The 17,141-nt window shown below is 35.2% G+C and overlaps 1 non-coding gene across 1 annotated transcript; it reads left to right on the plus strand.

The window, feature by feature from the left end:
- The first annotated feature begins 6,138 nt into the window (after positions 1 to 6,138).
- On the plus strand, positions 6,139 to 6,212 carry TRNAV-AAC (transfer RNA valine (anticodon AAC)). Its single transcript has one exon. It is a non-coding gene; the product is annotated as a tRNA-Val (tRNA).
- Positions 6,213 to 17,141: the final 10,929 nt, after the last annotated feature.

Consider the following 17,141-nt stretch of genomic DNA (forward strand, 5'->3'; position numbering starts at 1 on the left):
CCTGAATGGAGATCTTAGTGAAGATATCTATATGCAGCAACCGCAAGGCTTCATAGTTGTGGGTCAAGAACACATGGTATGCAAACTAAATAGATCCATATATGGACTTAAGCAAGCTTCTAGGAGTTGGAACATCCGATTTGACTCTACTATCAAAATGTTTGACTTTGAGCAGAATCTGGATGAGCCCTTTGTTTATAGGAAGACCAGTGGGGATAAGGTTACGTTCTTGGTTCTGTATGTGGATGATATCCTACTCATTGGGAATGATGTGGGAATGTTGACCTCAGTCAAATTATGGCTTTCACAGCAATTCTCCATGAAAGATCTTGGAGAAGCGTCTTATATACTAGGTCTTCGACTCTATAGAGATAAATCGAAGTGGATAATAGGATTATCCCAATCTGCTTACATTGACAAAATCATCAAAACTTACAACATGGAAAACTCTAAGAAGGGAAACGTTCCATTCAGGCACGAAGTTGCTCTCTCCAAGAAGATGTCTCCCAAGACATTTGAGATCGAGGACATGAAGAATGCTCCGTATGCCTCTGCCGTGGGGAGCATCATGTATGCCATGCTGTGCACTCGCCCCGATATTGCTCACGCGGTGAGTGTAGTAAGCAGATTTCAGGCAACCCAGGGCTGGAGCATTGGACCGCTGTGAAATGCATACTTAAGTACCTTTAAAGGACAAAAGTGTTTTGTCTAGTATTCAATGGTGCATCACTACAGATCCAAGGGTATACTGATGCTGACTTCTAGTCAGACCTTGATGATAGAAAGTCTACATCTGGTTACGTATTCACGAGGATCGTGTGTTGTTTGCTGGAAAAGCAGCAAACAGGGGTCCACGGCGGATTCCACAACCGAAGCCGAATACATTGCCGCAACTGAGGCTGCCAAGGAAGCCGTGTGGATTAATAAGTTCATCCAAGAGTTGGGAGTAGTTCCATCCAGCACATCACTCATCCCATTGTTGTGCGACAACAATGGGGCCATTGCTCAGGATAAAGAGCCACGAGCCCACTCGAAGTCCAAGCACATCGAGAGTAAGTACCACGTACTGCGGGAGATTGTTGGTAGAGGGGACGCCCTAATTCAGAACATAGCTTTAGCGGAGAATGTTGTAGACCCATTGACTAAGCCACTCACACAGAAAGTGTTAGAGAAACACGTGGAAAGTATGGGACTCCGACTTATTCTAGATTGGACCTAAGTGTAAGTGGGAGCTGTTAGATAGTTTTGTATGCCCTTAGCTCCAATCAGTTTGATGTACTTATGACATTTATTGTAAATGAATAAAGTACATAGTTGATTCATGATATGTGGTGTGTTTCTGTGTAATACCCTTCCAATGCCCACCTAAGACCATTGAGAAGGATGGTACTTATACCATGAATCCAGATTTCATTTTATGGGAACAATAGGACCAGTTGCTCCTCAGTTGGATTCTTGCTTCTCTCTCAAAAGGTGTTTTGGCCCAAGTTATTGGGCACACAACCTCAAGAAGCATATGGAATGCCATGTCAAGACTGTTTGCTTCAAAATCAAAAGCTCATGTGATGCAACTCAGATTTGAAATGACCTATTTGAAGAAGATGAATCAATCAATGGCTGATTATCTAGAAAAGGCTCGTTTGATCTCTGATAGCCTTAGTTCTGTTGGTGAAATTGTCATAGATTCTGAACTGATTCAATTTGTGCTAGGAAGACTTGGCCCAGACTATGAATCTCTTGTTACTACTCTCTTGCTGAAAGGAGAAGATCTATCATTTGATGACATACATGTTATTCTTCTCAATCATGAGATTCGAATGCAGCACACTAGATCTCTGTTTGATCCAATATCTCCCCAGGCCAATGTTGCAATCCAAAAGCAGTCTCAATCATTCAAAACAGATGGCTACAAGTCTAAGTCAAAGCCAGGTGAGCAGAAAGATAAGAAACCTAATCCCTATCAAGGGGTTAGGTGCTAGATATGTCTCAAATTCAATCTTACAGCTAACACGTGTAGGGCTCGTTTTGATAAGAATTTTCGCCCTGATTCATCTCCTTCTACATACACTGCTACAATTGGTTCAATCATTGGTAATGGTTGGTACCCAAATTCGGGTGCAAGCCACCATATGACTGCAGACTTGGCAAATCTTCATCTTCAATCGGAATATTCCGGACTAGATCAAAGAACAATTGGCAATGGAGAAGGTCTGTCTATTGCACATACTAGTACCTCTACATTACATGCTTTTGAATATTCCTTTATTTAGAAAGACATACTCCATGTTCCCAACATTATTAAGAATCTACTTTCTGTGGCTAAATTTTCTAAGGACAACAATTTTTTCTTTGAATTTCACCCCAATGAGTTCTTTGTGAAGGACCGAGAGACAGGCAAAGTGTTACTTCAAAGTCATAGTAAATATGGCTTATATGAATTACAGGGGATTTCAAGTGGAGTTACAAATAATGTCCCTCCTCCTACTACATTCCTTGGGGTGCAGACTTCTATTGATCACTAGCATGAAAGGCTTGGGCATCCTATTGCAAGGCTGATTCAATATGTAATCACCTCCAATAATCTTCCTCTATCTTCTAATATGCGGATGACATTGTGCCATTCTTGCCCTCTTGGAAAATCACATAAACTACCATTCTCTTCTAGTTCTACTACATATACATCTCCGCTTGAACTTATTTTTAGTGATGTATGGGGACCATCTCCTGTGAACTGCATTAATGGATTCAGGTACGATATCGTTTTTGTTGATGGCTTTAGCAGATGTTAGTGTGATTTTTCCTCTTGTTCACAAATCAGATGCACTTCCTACATTTGTCAAATTTAAACAACAAGTTGAAAATCTATTCAATGTTAAAATTAAATGTCTTCAAACTGATGGTGGGGGAGAGTTTAGAAAGTTTCAATCTTACCTTGAGTACTGTAGCATTTCTCATCGACTCTCATGTCCACATACGCATGAGCAAAATGGGATGGTTGAAAGGCGCCATCGCCAAATTGTTGAAATAGGACTGACATTATTAGCAAAGTCCTCAATGCCTCGAGATTACTAGTGGGAGGCCTTTCATGCAGCAGTGTTTTTGGCTAATAGACTTCCCATGCCGATACTCAACATGCAATCACCATTTGAACTGTTGTTCAAACATAAGCCTGTCAGTTCTTAAAGGTTTTTGGTGTTTCTGCTTCCCATATCTTCGGCCCTGTGCTTGTAATAAAATGGACTTTCATTCATCAGCTTGCATATTATTGGGATACTATGATAATTACAAAGGATATCAATGCTTATATTTGCCCTCTCAACGCATTTTTACATCCCGGCATGTCCTATTTGATAAAGATGTGTTTCCATTTAAATCTCATGAACCCAAACAGAAATCTTCACCTTTACGGTTTTCTCTTGGACCGCCTTCTATGGTAAGTCGTGTCCCTTTAGTGCCATGTTCCACTACTACTATTGTTCCTCCTATTGCACATTCCGCTAACCCGCCATTCTCCTTACCACCCTCATCTGCATCACCTGATTTGGTATAGTCATGCACCTCACCTTCACCAACTGGTTTTGCTCCATCTCCTTCACCTGAACCAGAAACCAGTACCAGTGAACTTGTTTCTCCCTCCTCTACTAATGATGCTCAAGTGTTGCCCTCCTCTACTCCTCTAAACTATCATCCTATGCAGACCAGGAACTAAAGTGGGATATTCAAACCTAAAACATATATGGCTTCCAAGTATCCACTATACTCTTTGTCTACTGAACCAACATCACTTGCTGAGGCCAATGCCAGTTCAGAATGGCGAGCAGCTATGCAATCTGAAATTGATGCCTTACACCACAATCAAACTTGGGTGTTGGTACCCCCCCCCTAACATCAATTTTGTTGGATGCAAATGGGTTTTTCGTATTAAGCAAAACATAGATGGCAGCATCAGTCGCTATAAAGTGCGACTAGTTGCTCAGGGATTTCATCAACGTCCTGGCATTGATTATACAGAGACATTCAGCCCTATTATCAAACCCACAACCATACGTGTTGTTTTAAGTATTGCTCTCTCTAGAGGATGGCCTCTTCAACAGCTAGATATACAAAATGCATTTCTCCATGGAGATATTGAGGAGGATGTATATATGAAGCAACCTCCCATTTTGTGGACCCAACCCATTGTGACTATGTATGTCATCTGCGCAAGTCCCTATATGGCTTAAAACAAGCTCCTCGAGCTTGGTATCAGAAGCTCAGTTCCTTCTTACTTGATGCTGGTTTCAAGATGACGATCTCTGATTCATCTCTTTTCATAAGGCATTCACCTAACAGTATCATCTTTATTTTAATATATGTTGACGAAATCATTGTGACTGGGTCATCTACTGAGGCTATACAGCTTATCATTCATCAAATGAGCAATGCCTTTGCAGTTAAAGACTTGGGTCCATTACGCTTCTTCCTTGGTATTGAGGTCATTCCTGACAAAAAAGGTTTAATCTTATCACAACGCCAATACATTGTTGACCTCCTACATTGTGCTTCACTAAACGGGGTGAAACCTGTTTCCACACCAAGTTGGTCCAACATTCTAGAGAGCCTCTTGCTGATCCTACTACTTTTCGTAGTATCGTTGGTGCTTTACAATATCTAACTTTAACCAGACCTAACATTGCCTTCTCTGTTAACAAAGTTTGCCAATTCCTTTATCAGCCCACCTCTGATCACTGGGAAATAGTTAAGTGAATTCTACGCTATCTCAAGTCTACGCTTCTTTTTGAATTGCGGTTGTCTCCTTCTACATCCGTTGATCTCCATGCCTTTTTAGACGCTGGCTGAGTTAGCTGTCCTGATGATAGATGATCCCATTGTGGTTTTTGTGTCTCTATGGGTTCCAATCTCATTTGTTGGTCTTCTCGTAAGAAAGCTACAGTCTCTCGCTTTAGCACGGAATCGAAATAACGAAGCTTTGCTTGTGCTACATCAGAACAGATTTGGTTGCAGTCACTCCTTCATGAATTGGGAGTGTCATCTACTACTTCTCCCACCCCATGGTGTGATAATCTTGTTGCGACCTATCTTACAACAAATCCAATCTTCCATGCTCGCACCAAGCATATTGAAATTGATTATCATTTTGTGAGAGAATGGGTTGCTAAAAAGGAACTCCACGTTCGATTTATTTCTAATCATGATCAAGAGGCAGACATCTTCACTAAGACCCTCTCTCTTGCTCAATTCAGTATGTTGCGTGGCAAGTTGACTGTTGTTCCACCCCGTCAACTTGAGGGGGGATGATAGAGTATGATAGAGTCACACATCTGTCAAAATCTATCCTATACACCTGTCAATTTCTATCCCTTTCTAACTTACTGCATTCTTATCCTGTATATAACCGTATGATGAACACTCCTGTACACATAGTAATCTTAAGAATCAATATAAATTCAAGTCCAAAAACACACCGAGATTATCAAGGTGAGATTACTAATTTCTGTGTTCTGTGAGATTACAGATTACAGTGTTCTATTTTAAAAACAAATGGATGAGGTGGAATAGCACGAAATACTTGCAACCCCATTTCTCTCCTTCATTTTCCTATATTTCCAATTTAACTAACTAACTAACAAAGTCTTTCTTCTTGTTTTTACAGGTCTGTGAGGGGCATGTAAACCACACTGATGCCGTTGAATTCATATATGATACGTGAAAAGTATCATATAGATCTCTCTCTGTGATTTTTCTGGGAAACCCATGATCCTACCAACAAAGAATTCTTGATGGTTCCTTCTCCCTTTTCTACATTAACTATGGTTTTAATTTCCCGTTGAAGTTTGGGATTGATACACACTGTTGCAGAATTTTGGAATTAATACATACTATCGATCTGCAAAATTTTACATGGACGAAGAACAAAGGAAGCAAGCGAAGGAGTCCAAAATCAAAGCAACAGCAGTTGAAGCTGAAGAAGACGATAGTCGGTCAAAAAGATAATTCCCGGAGGATCAAGATTTCTGCCTCGCAGAAAACCAACACTGAAAGTATTATTTGCAGAACTGTTGACTTAATGACATGTTGAGATTGCGAAGTACAATTTGCAAACTTAATTTGTAGTGAAGCAAAACATTTCCAAGCAATGGTGTCGTGGTGTAGTTGGTTATCACGTCAGTCTAACACACTGAAGGTCTCCGGTTCGAGTTCGGGCGACGCCATTTCTTTTTATCTCTAATATTTTACCCAATTGGCCAGCTGGCTATCCAAGTGCCACATGCTATAGTCCATAGATCCATGGCTATGGTCGTGTCTGATAAAACTGAAATTTGAAAAGCAAAAATCTACCTATTTTATTTTGTATTTTATTTTTATTGTTAATATAAATTATTCTTATTTATCATATTTATTTTGGTTTAATATGATAAAGATATAATATTACAGATGTTAATAGGGGTGTCAGTGGACCGGTTTTGAATTGGACCCCATCCAAACCAAAATCAATTTGGACACATTGAATGGACCAACAAGACATTGAATTAATGGTCCAAAGTATTTATTGGATTGGATTAGACCTGGCCCATCCATAATGAATTTATATTGGATTGGGTTGGATTGAGCCAATATCTAGTCTATTGATAGAAGATAAGAATGTAAAATTAATCTAAATTAAAACAAATTTGAACAGAATGGACGGTTCAAACATTGAAATGGACCGGTCCAAAATAAGCATTGGATTGGATTGGATTTTGGACCCGGTCCATTTGTAATGGAATCACATTGGGTTGGATCGGATTGTACCAAATCCAGTCCAATTGACTACAAATCATTTGATAAATTTTTGTGTTTTTATAATTTTTATTTCTTTCTATTTTTTGAGTTATTATTATATAGTTATGGCATCATGCATTGACCTATCTAACTACTTGAAAGATAAAACAATCACATTTTTGGGAAAATTTAAATTTTCTATGCAATTTCCATAATTAATTGCAAAAACTATTATTATTACACTTTTTTTTAATATGAAAAATCTATATTATATGAGATTTATTAATTTTTCCATAAATTTTTATATTTTGTTTTTGTAATTTTATTTATTTTTTATTATTTAATTATGACATCATTATTTGACCCATTTTTCCAAGTGGTTGGATCATTAGGTGCAAGTTGTGCAAGTTGGGCCAAATTCATACTCAACCTACAAACACCAAATTTTTACATTTTTTGTCTCATTTAGACAAAGACCAAATTCAAAAGTAAGGATATTTTAGTCAAAAATTCTACCTCATTTATTTAATTTAATATAAACATAGGATTTAATGAGAGGAGAAGGGAGTTAATACCTTAAATATAAGACTTAATAAGAGGAAATTGATTAGATATAATATAAGGATCATATTCAACAATGGAGATACTTAGTCAAGAAATATTCTGGAATCTATATATCATTCCCACTTTTAATGGTAATATAGATTATTACTAATCAGGACCCGTGCAATGCATGGACTTTGTTAAAGGAATATGAAGCAAATTGAACCTTATGATAGTGCTAGCCCTGTAATCTTTTATGACTTATTTTCACCTAAGTCAGGCCTACCCATAATCATCCCCAGTCTAACTATAATTTGCTAGACAGTGTATGCCCTTAGCTCCAATCATATGGATGTATATAAGCATTTAAAAGTAATATAAGTATATTGTTGTTTCATGATCAAATTTGGTGTGTTTCTGTGAATTGCCCCTTAGGTTAGATACTTATGAGATTCGTGTTAGTTTAGAATATTCTTAGCCATTAGATAGACTTGGGGAGTTTATCCTGACAAGATTGGCACTGGTCTGTTGTCGAGTTGGTGGAGTAGCTTGTCTTAGCTCCTAGGATTAGACCCCAAGCACAGTCAGTGGGTGTTTGGAAGAAGCATTGAACCTGTACCAATTTCTAGTTATGCTTTGGTCCTTGGAGATAGATGGAAAAAACTAGAAAGTTGCATTTAACCCTAGACTCGATTATGATACTATACTAGGTTTTGGACCAAACTACTTTTGATATGTCAACCAGTGAGATCCATCAAGGGTCAAATATCTAGGCATGTTGGGGTAGTTTAGGATATTACCTGAGTAGGTGATCATAGTGATAGGATCGACCCCTTTGTTAAACAAAGTGAATATCAAAGTTTACACTCTCTCTTATGGAAACCTTAACTACCATAAGTGGATTTTACCTATATTTGAAATCCTATTTGCAAAATATATTTATATGTTATATTATTATTTAATGAAAAATGCTTTAATCTCGAGATTCGAGTAAAGAGTATGATACTGCATTTTGCATTCAAGGAAGAGGTCCTTACCTATGAGTAGTGTTTTAATGATGCTAAGAGGTTAGGTGTAAGAGACCATTACAGTGCTAATTATCTAATGGGCTTCATCTTACATATGTCCATCATCCTTGGGTTTTCATAGGGTGGTTGAATTCAATGATCATTTATGTTTAAATGTTGAGCCCAAATAGAGCCCAAGCCCGAGTGAGCTTCAATGGTTTGGCCCAGATTGTCTCCCAGCCCAACTGCAAAGCCTTACTACTGATCGAGCCCTCCATGGCTCTCGTAGGAGTTGGCAGCTAGCTGAATGTGGAACTGACCTCACAAGTCAAACCTTTCATGGTTCCTGTGAGAGTAGGTAACCCGCAGGCAGTAGAGCAACCCCCTTAAGGTGAGCCCCCATGACTCCAGTAGGAGTGGGCGGCTAGCAGTTCCAAGAGCAAGTGTAGTACATGTGTGGCATTGACTCACGAACATAGACCCAAGAGAGTTAATTTCACGTGATGTCATAGAGGCATCCGCGTTTAAAGCTACTATAGAATGACCATCCGCTTTGGCGACCTAGTCAAATTGAATTCTAAGGGGAAGCCAAATCGCTTTTAGCTAAGGCCCTTATGCCAACCTTGAGATACATCGGCAACTCGACGTCATTTTGATAGCCAAAATTATGACCATCTGCTTTGGCAACCTAGTCAAATCGAATTAAGTGGAAGCCAAACTGCTTTTAGCTAAGGCCCCATATGCCGACCTTGGGATACTTTGGCATCTCGACACCATTTTGGCAACCGAAATTACGACCACCCACTTTAGTGACCTGGTCAAACTGAATTTTAAGGGGAAGCCACCCCACTTTTTAGCTAAGGCCCCCTCAAGCCGACCTCGAAACATGTCAACAATAGGTAGACCGATCTAAGCAGGTTAGCCCCCCCATCTATCTAGCTCAGTAGGGTTTTGAATATCGATACTACACTTAAATCAATCTTAAAGGACGTCGGCATCTCACCGCTGACCTGAAAAAGAAAAAAGGAAAGAGAAACAAAGGAAAGGAAAACTAGTTCGCTTTAATCACCGTGGCAAACATGCAAACTTGGCCGATTTCTTCACAGTTGTCCTCCGCCTCGGTTTTAGTCTCCGCATAGACCTTCTCGGATACTCCTTCGAGAACCGAATTAAGGGACATTGTGTTGTAGTCTACGTAAGTGGAGTGACCTGATGAGGCAATCATGTAGTTGGAAGCCCCTCTTGAGGATGGCATGGCGAACTTTGCTCTTAAGGTATTTGGTTGAATTGTGGAACTCCTTAACAGTTGCATCCCTAGTAAGGTAGATGTCCCCAGGGTGCCTGCTCTGCCTCTCCTCGAGTGGATGAGTTCACTCTTGTGCCCCGATAATCAAGACAGCAAAGTCCTATATAAGGCTGCATTCAACCCTTAGACTCTTCCAACCTGGGGAGCAAACTAGGCCGATGCTTATGAGCTCATCGAACTAGCCATTCTAGACCAAAAACCTACAGCGAGCTACTCCTGTCGCCAAACCGACCTCGTCTCGGAAGTGGGTGGCAACTGATGAGAGCAAATTTGGCCCCCCACTAACATCATGACATGTAACATCTCAGAACAGTCAGACGACACCCCGACACCACGGGGGCGATGATTTTCCTCAGCCAAAATGATGGAAACCCAACTGTCGACCTACTGGAAGCCCAGCTGGCGACCTACCTTTGCCGACAAGGCATCTAGGAGCACCTCGTCTAGGGCCGAACTATGGCACCTCATCGTTACCGATCCAAGGGACCTCAATGCAAGGAGCAACCTCCCTCGAGGACTTGTTGACTCGACTAAGGTTTAGGTGGCGACCGGCGAGACGTGCTCGTCAACCTCCTCCATGTGTGCATCCTGTCACTCCCGGGTCTTTCGGAAGTTAGCTCCCGCATCGAATGCTTCAGAGGAAATAGAATAAGGCACAAAACCTGGTTTACATAAGCCACTACCTCCAAGGACTTCGGACTGGCCAGCCACGTCTTCCCAGAGATCTTGGACACGGTGCGTGAAGCCTACACCAAACAATATCTATATAAAGGTCTAATTTCCAATCACATAAGGTATGCACAACTTAGCTCTCATAGCTCTCTAGCTCTCTAACATTTTAGTTCTTCCTAAAATCTCCACATCGCTGACTTAAGAATCGAAGTGCCCACCCTAGGTAAAGACTCCCGGGCACTCTGACACTGTCTCTTTGCAGGTTGACTTGGCGAACTAGCCATCTCGGCATCTAAGACACCTTCCAGCAGGGAACTCGCCAGCTTAGCATCTAAGTTGCCCTCCAACAGGGAACTACTAGATCGTGCATCATCAATAAGGGTTCACTATCCCTAGGTGGTGAATTCGACCTAACCTCTTCCAGAGGTGAGGCCAAACATTTGTGGACTTATACGAAACCTTTATGGGTCCCACACCATACAATAATCAGGCCTATGTGGCCCCATGCAATACCTAAGTTATTAAGCCATTAAAGAAAATGGGCTTAAATCCCAATACTAATGTGATAGCGTAAATTGTCATGTGATTTGGATCAAAAATGGGTGTGGATCTGGGTATGAAGCACTAATTCTCTTAAGAAGATAATGCTCATCCAATTAAAGATAAAGACCTTATCAAAATCTGATTTGGATTAACTCCTAATAGGATTAGGAGAGTACTCTATATAAGGGACTTAAGAGAGGAGGAATAGTAGGGGCAAAAAATTTTGTACAGTGCCTTAATAAGATTTAGTAAAATGAAACCAACTCTACCTATAAGACGCGGGCTGACGTGATAACCAACTACAATGTCTTAATAGGGGTGTGGATCACCCCTACTGGCATTGGATTCACGGACTCTACCTTATATCCCATATATAAGGGACTTTACTTTTTTTGTACAGTGCCTGAAACTGAAAGAAGCCTCTTAAAAAAACTAAAAGTTGTATCTATGACTACAAAAACTAATAGGTTATGTTTTGGGCTGGGAAATCCCTACCTATGGTAATAGTAGGGGTGCAACTTGGGTTAGATTGAGCATTTGTTAAATTTGAATGGGTTGAACACTAATGTAGTTGAAGTTCTAAATTAAGGTTAAATGCACCACTATATATATATATATATATTAAAACAAAGCGGTCAAGAAATTTTCTCCTTTTTTTGAATTTTTATTTTTTTTATTCCATGTCAATTTTGAAACAACCAATGCACTTTCCCAATAACTTAAATAATCTATTCTCCTAAAATTTCTCCTAAACTACCTCGACCACTATCTCCCACTTTCTCCAAAATTATCTCAAATTCCTATTTATCTTCTAAATTATCTTTAATTCCTTTTTATCTCCAAAATTATCTCTAATTTAGTAGGGAGTTTCTCTCCTAAATTATCTCAAACTCTTATTTATCCTCTCTCCTACTTTTTACCTATATCTATCTAATGAAAGTTTGGATTAAAAAATTTAAGAATTATTTAAATACTCTAAAAAAATTATATAATAATTTTAAAATATTTATTAAAAACACAAAAAAATAATTTTATATTCTTACAAAATATATCATGAAATTATGTTCTAACAATTAAAATAATGTTTTCTGGATTATCAATTTAAATGCATTTCAAATATTTAATAATATATAATAGCTTTAAACAAATTTTATAGATTATTTAAATATATAAGTAACTAAATATTTACGATGACTAGATTTTAAAGAGTTAAAATAACAAACTTATGTAATAAATTTAAAAAATTTCTTCAAAGTAGAAAAAATAATTATAACATAAAATTGAATTTAATAACAATTTAATATATTACAAATTTAATAATGAAATTATGTAATAATAGTATGAATTATGATTTTATGGATAATTGAATTCAATAAATAATTAATATTTTAAATTTAAATATTTTACATATTATTTAAGTATTTAAATAACTAAATTTTTTAAATAAAAAAATATTTATATAACTAGATTTTAAATAGTTAAAATAAAGAAATTATGGAATAAGTTTTAGAAAAATTCTAAAAAGTAGAAAATTAATTATAACATAATATTGAAATTAATAATAATTTATTATTTTTACATAATATTGTAAATAATTAATTTCACTTATATCAAGTAATAATTCAAGAAAATAACTTTCAAAAAATAAATATTATTAATAACATTGTTAAACTCTTAATCTGTATTTATTATATAATTATGTATACTAAAATTAATATTTATTGTATTTCAGTAATTATTTATTGTTTTTGTGATAAATGTATTTTCAATAATTATGTATAAATTTATTTTGTTTTGTTATTTAACAAAAAACTTTCAATAATTATAGGAGATTAAATTACTATTATTGAAATTTTAAATTTAATTTATTGTACTTATTGTATTTTATGTATTTCTGTTATAAGTTATTGATTAATATTTTTTAGATATAAAACTATTATTTGAAATTATACTATTTATTGACTATGTTAATATATTTTTGTACTTATTGTATTTTTGTAATTTCTATAATTATTGTATTTTCTATTATCAATATATTTTCAATAATTGTGTGTTTTCTTTATAAATTTTCAATAATTATTGGAGATTAAACTATTGTTATTTATTAGAGATGAGACTATTAATTTAGTTGAAATTCTGAGTGTTCATGAGCTGGTTCGGTTCGGTCATAGGCTACTTTGCCAACCCACGCAAGTTGTATCGGTTTGGGTCGATTTTTGGGTTTGGTTAGTTGGTTCAAAAGATTTAAACTTAAAAATTTAATTTAATTTTAAAAATTACAATGCAATTAATAAAAAATAAATTTAAAAATTAGATTTATGATATAAAATATTTTAGACTAAGAAATATGGGAAGTTTCCCACTTTTCCATATTAAAAATTATATTTAAAATATAAAATATTAATATATACCCATGGTTAGGTCATTCGATTTTGGTCGGTTTACAAATGGCCAAAGTGAAACTGATTCAACTTGATCGAATTGGGAAATTTTTGAACCAAAGCCAACCTAAAATACTAGAAAACTGACCAACTCATGTCGAGTTAATCAGGTTGGTCAATTTCATCAATTTGATGAATAAACCTAACTGAAATAAATTTTTATTATTTTTGTATTATAAAAATTTTATTAAAAATAGTATATAAAATATGAATAATTATTAATTATTTAAAAAGTTGAAAATATAAAACAATTGTGTACTCTTGTGTGTTTTGATTAGGGTCATTTACTAGAACACACATTTAGGGATGGCAATTTTCCCCATCCCCAACAAGGACCTGACTTCCCTGGCCCAATGGGGTCAGGGATGGTGATTGTTTTGGAGGTGGGGGCGGAGACGGAGATTAATAGGAATCCTCAGTCGAGGTCGAGGTCGGGGATAGGGATTGAGGTCCCCGCCCTACCCCGACCCTAATTATATATATATATATATATATATTTAAAAATTATCTATAATTTAAAATTTTTATTTATTTTAAATAAATTTATTTAAAGAAATACTATTATCTGAAAACATTTTGGGGATTCGGGTCCTCACGGGGAACCCATCTCCGTCGAGGATCGGGGATCGGGGATGGGGGTTAATTTCAGAATTGGGGTCGAGGATGGGGAATATGATCCCCGCCCCGAACCTACGTTGTATCCATTCCTACACACCTTATAGTTTTACATATTTACTTAAACCTACCTTATAGTTTTCATTTTACTAAAACATCCCATATATTTTACAACTTATTTACTTAATCAACCATTCATTAAGGAGTGTTTGTTTTCCCATTTTTTATTCAAAAAATACCCTTAACACTTTTTTCGTATAGAAAACAAAATTGACCAAATATAGCCAATAGAGTGGTTGCTCGTGTCTTATTAAGGGAAAAAATATATTTTTATTTTTATTTTCTTTTGATTAAATTTATTTAAATGAACATTAGGGTCAACACTGTCATTTTTCCAATGTCATCTAATGGAAGATTGATTAAGTCCATTGCAAAGTATAAGTGGTGTTTTAGTAAAATGCTAACTATAGAGTAGATTTTAGTAAATCCATGAAAATATAAGGGGTATTTTAGTAAATGACCATTTTCTATTATTTAGCTTTCACTTAATAAATCTTGTGCATCGCACGGATCCCCACTAGTATATATATTAAAACAAGGAAGTCTAGAAATTTTCTCCTTTTTTTGACTTTTTATTTTTTAATTTCATGTCATTTTTGAAACAACCAAAGAGATGCACTTTCCCAATAACCTAAATAATCTCTTCCCTTAAAATTTCTCTTAAACTACTTTCCCCACTATCGCCCACTTTCTCCAAAATCATCTCTAATTCCTATTTATCTTCTAAATTATCTCTAATTCTTATTTATCTCCAAAATTATCTCTAATTTAGTAGAGAGTTTCTCTCCTAAATTATCTCTAATTCTTATTTATCCTCTCCCCTACTTTTTATCTATATCTATCTAAAGAAAGTTTGGATTAAAAATTTTAAGAATTAATTAAATATTTTTAAAAAATTATATAATAATTTTAAAATATTTATAAAAAACACAAAAAATATTTTTTTTGTTTTTAGAAATATATCATGAAATTATGTACTAAAAATTTAAATTATGTTTTTCCAGATTATCAATTTAAATTCTTTTCAAATATTTAATAATATGTAATAGATTTAAATAAATAAAATTCAAATAACAAAAAATGTTAAGTATTTTATAGATTATTTAAATATCTAAATAACTAAATATTTATCATAACTAGATTTTAAATAGTTAAAACAACGAAAATATATAATAAATTTAAAAAAATTCCTCAAAGTAGAAAGAGGTGAGGAAGTAGTTACTTGCAGATCAGATCGTGACCTGCTCTGATACCATGTCAGAGTCAGACCGAAAAGCTAAGAAAGAGAAAGAAAGAGAGACAACATAGCCGAATGGTAGGTGTGACAACCTATGTCATTCGACACCCTAAAAGAAATATTTGTATTAAGTTGTAAAAGGATAAATCTTCCCTTAATGTACAGTAGAGAGATAATACAAAGAATTATGTACAAAAAAGAAAAGTAAAAGTACAAAAATAGCCCTATGGCTAGATTTCACCGTCTCTACACAATAGTGTTGTTGCCCGTGTCTTATTAAGGGAAGTGATACATGGAACCAATAAAGTCCATAATAACTTAAAAAACTAAAAGAAGACACTATACAATATTATTAAGGCATTTGATTCACGGACTCTACCTTATAGACTTTACTTTTTTGTACAGTGCCTGAAACTGAAAGAAGCCTCTTAAAAAAATTGAAAGCAATATCTATGACTACTAAAAGTAATAGGCTATGTTTTGGGCTGGGAAATCCCTACCTATGGTAATAGTAGGGGTGCAGTTTGGGATAGATTGAGCATTTGTTAAATTTGAATGGGCTGAACACTAATGTAGTTGAAGTTCTAAATTAAGGTAATCTGATTTGCCTTATCCCTAAGTAATAGATTGCTTAAGGGCCTATTCGTTTGCTCTGAAGTCTGACATCTGAAAGTGCAATAATTACATTAAGAGGTATATTGGTATTGGCGAACTTTTCTTTCCTCTGAACTCTGAATGCAGAGAATGTTGTGCTGAATTCTGAAAATTATCAAATATCCATTTTGACCACATATATGAGAGTTTTTGTTTGTCTTTTTGGGAGTATCATTAAAAAACAAAAAGTTGTATGATTATACTTTAAGAGATAAGAGATAAGAGGAAACAAACAACCATTTTTCTCTTAAAATTAAAATATTCCTCTTAAGAGATAAGAGTTAAGAGGAAACGAACAGGCCCTAAAAGAATGAGACCCTTAGCTGATCTTGAAAAAATAGACCAAACCAAAGATGATCTCATGGTCTAGAACCAACAGTAGTTAATATTAGCAGGGGAGGGGGTCAGTCTGGGATGTTTCAAATGTCTTTGAAGCATGTATCGATCTAATGAAGTGTCATTGGATCAGGCCCAAGAAATGCTAAGAATTACCCACCCATGAAGGAGAAGTGTATTAACTTATGTTAAAAACTTTCAATTTCAGCTTATTCAATTTGGTTTCCTTTCTTTTACGGGCAAGGGAAGTGATTTTCCCTGTATCACTATTAATTTTTTATATCAATTATTTTTTTATTTTGTTATTTTTAATTTTAACATTAACATTAACATTAACAAAAAAAGTCAACTAAATGATTAATTCTCAAATGTTTGATAAACAATATTTTATTTTTGTAAAAAAGAAATATGTTATTATAAAATCTAAATTAAAATATAAATGCTAAGAATTAACCACCCATTATATTGCTTTGCATTTTGGGTTATTCAATACAAATTTGTGAGAAATATGTATTTCCACATCATATATAATTTTCTTTTCAACTAAAAATGTATGTGTAAGAAACATCAAATTTGGCATTTTAGATAGAATTAACAATTTGTATGATCAATTCAAAACACTTCAATTAGCAATGCTTTCTTTTACAAATGGGAAAATGCCACAGTACCAAATAGGGATGTAAACGAATCCGATAGGATTCAAATTGAGGTATATCTGAATCCAATCTGATAACACATCCTAAATCCAATATCCGATCCAAAGACCTGATCGGATCTCACAAATGGAAAGTCAAATCCAAATCCATAAAGGATGTCCGATTAGGATATCTGAATCTGATATGATTCAATTTAATTTCTGAATATTTTAATAAATTATTAAATAAAAAATATAGCAATTCATTTATATAAAGAAAAAGCATGTCTTTTTATAAAAAAAATACAAAAAATGCAATATAAACATATTT

The sequence above is a fragment of the Nelumbo nucifera genome, chromosome 2 (genome assembly GCF_055504915.1).
Source record: "Nelumbo nucifera cultivar China Antique chromosome 2, China Antique-T2T, whole genome shotgun sequence".
Lineage (NCBI taxonomy): Eukaryota > Viridiplantae > Streptophyta > Magnoliopsida > Proteales > Nelumbonaceae > Nelumbo > Nelumbo nucifera.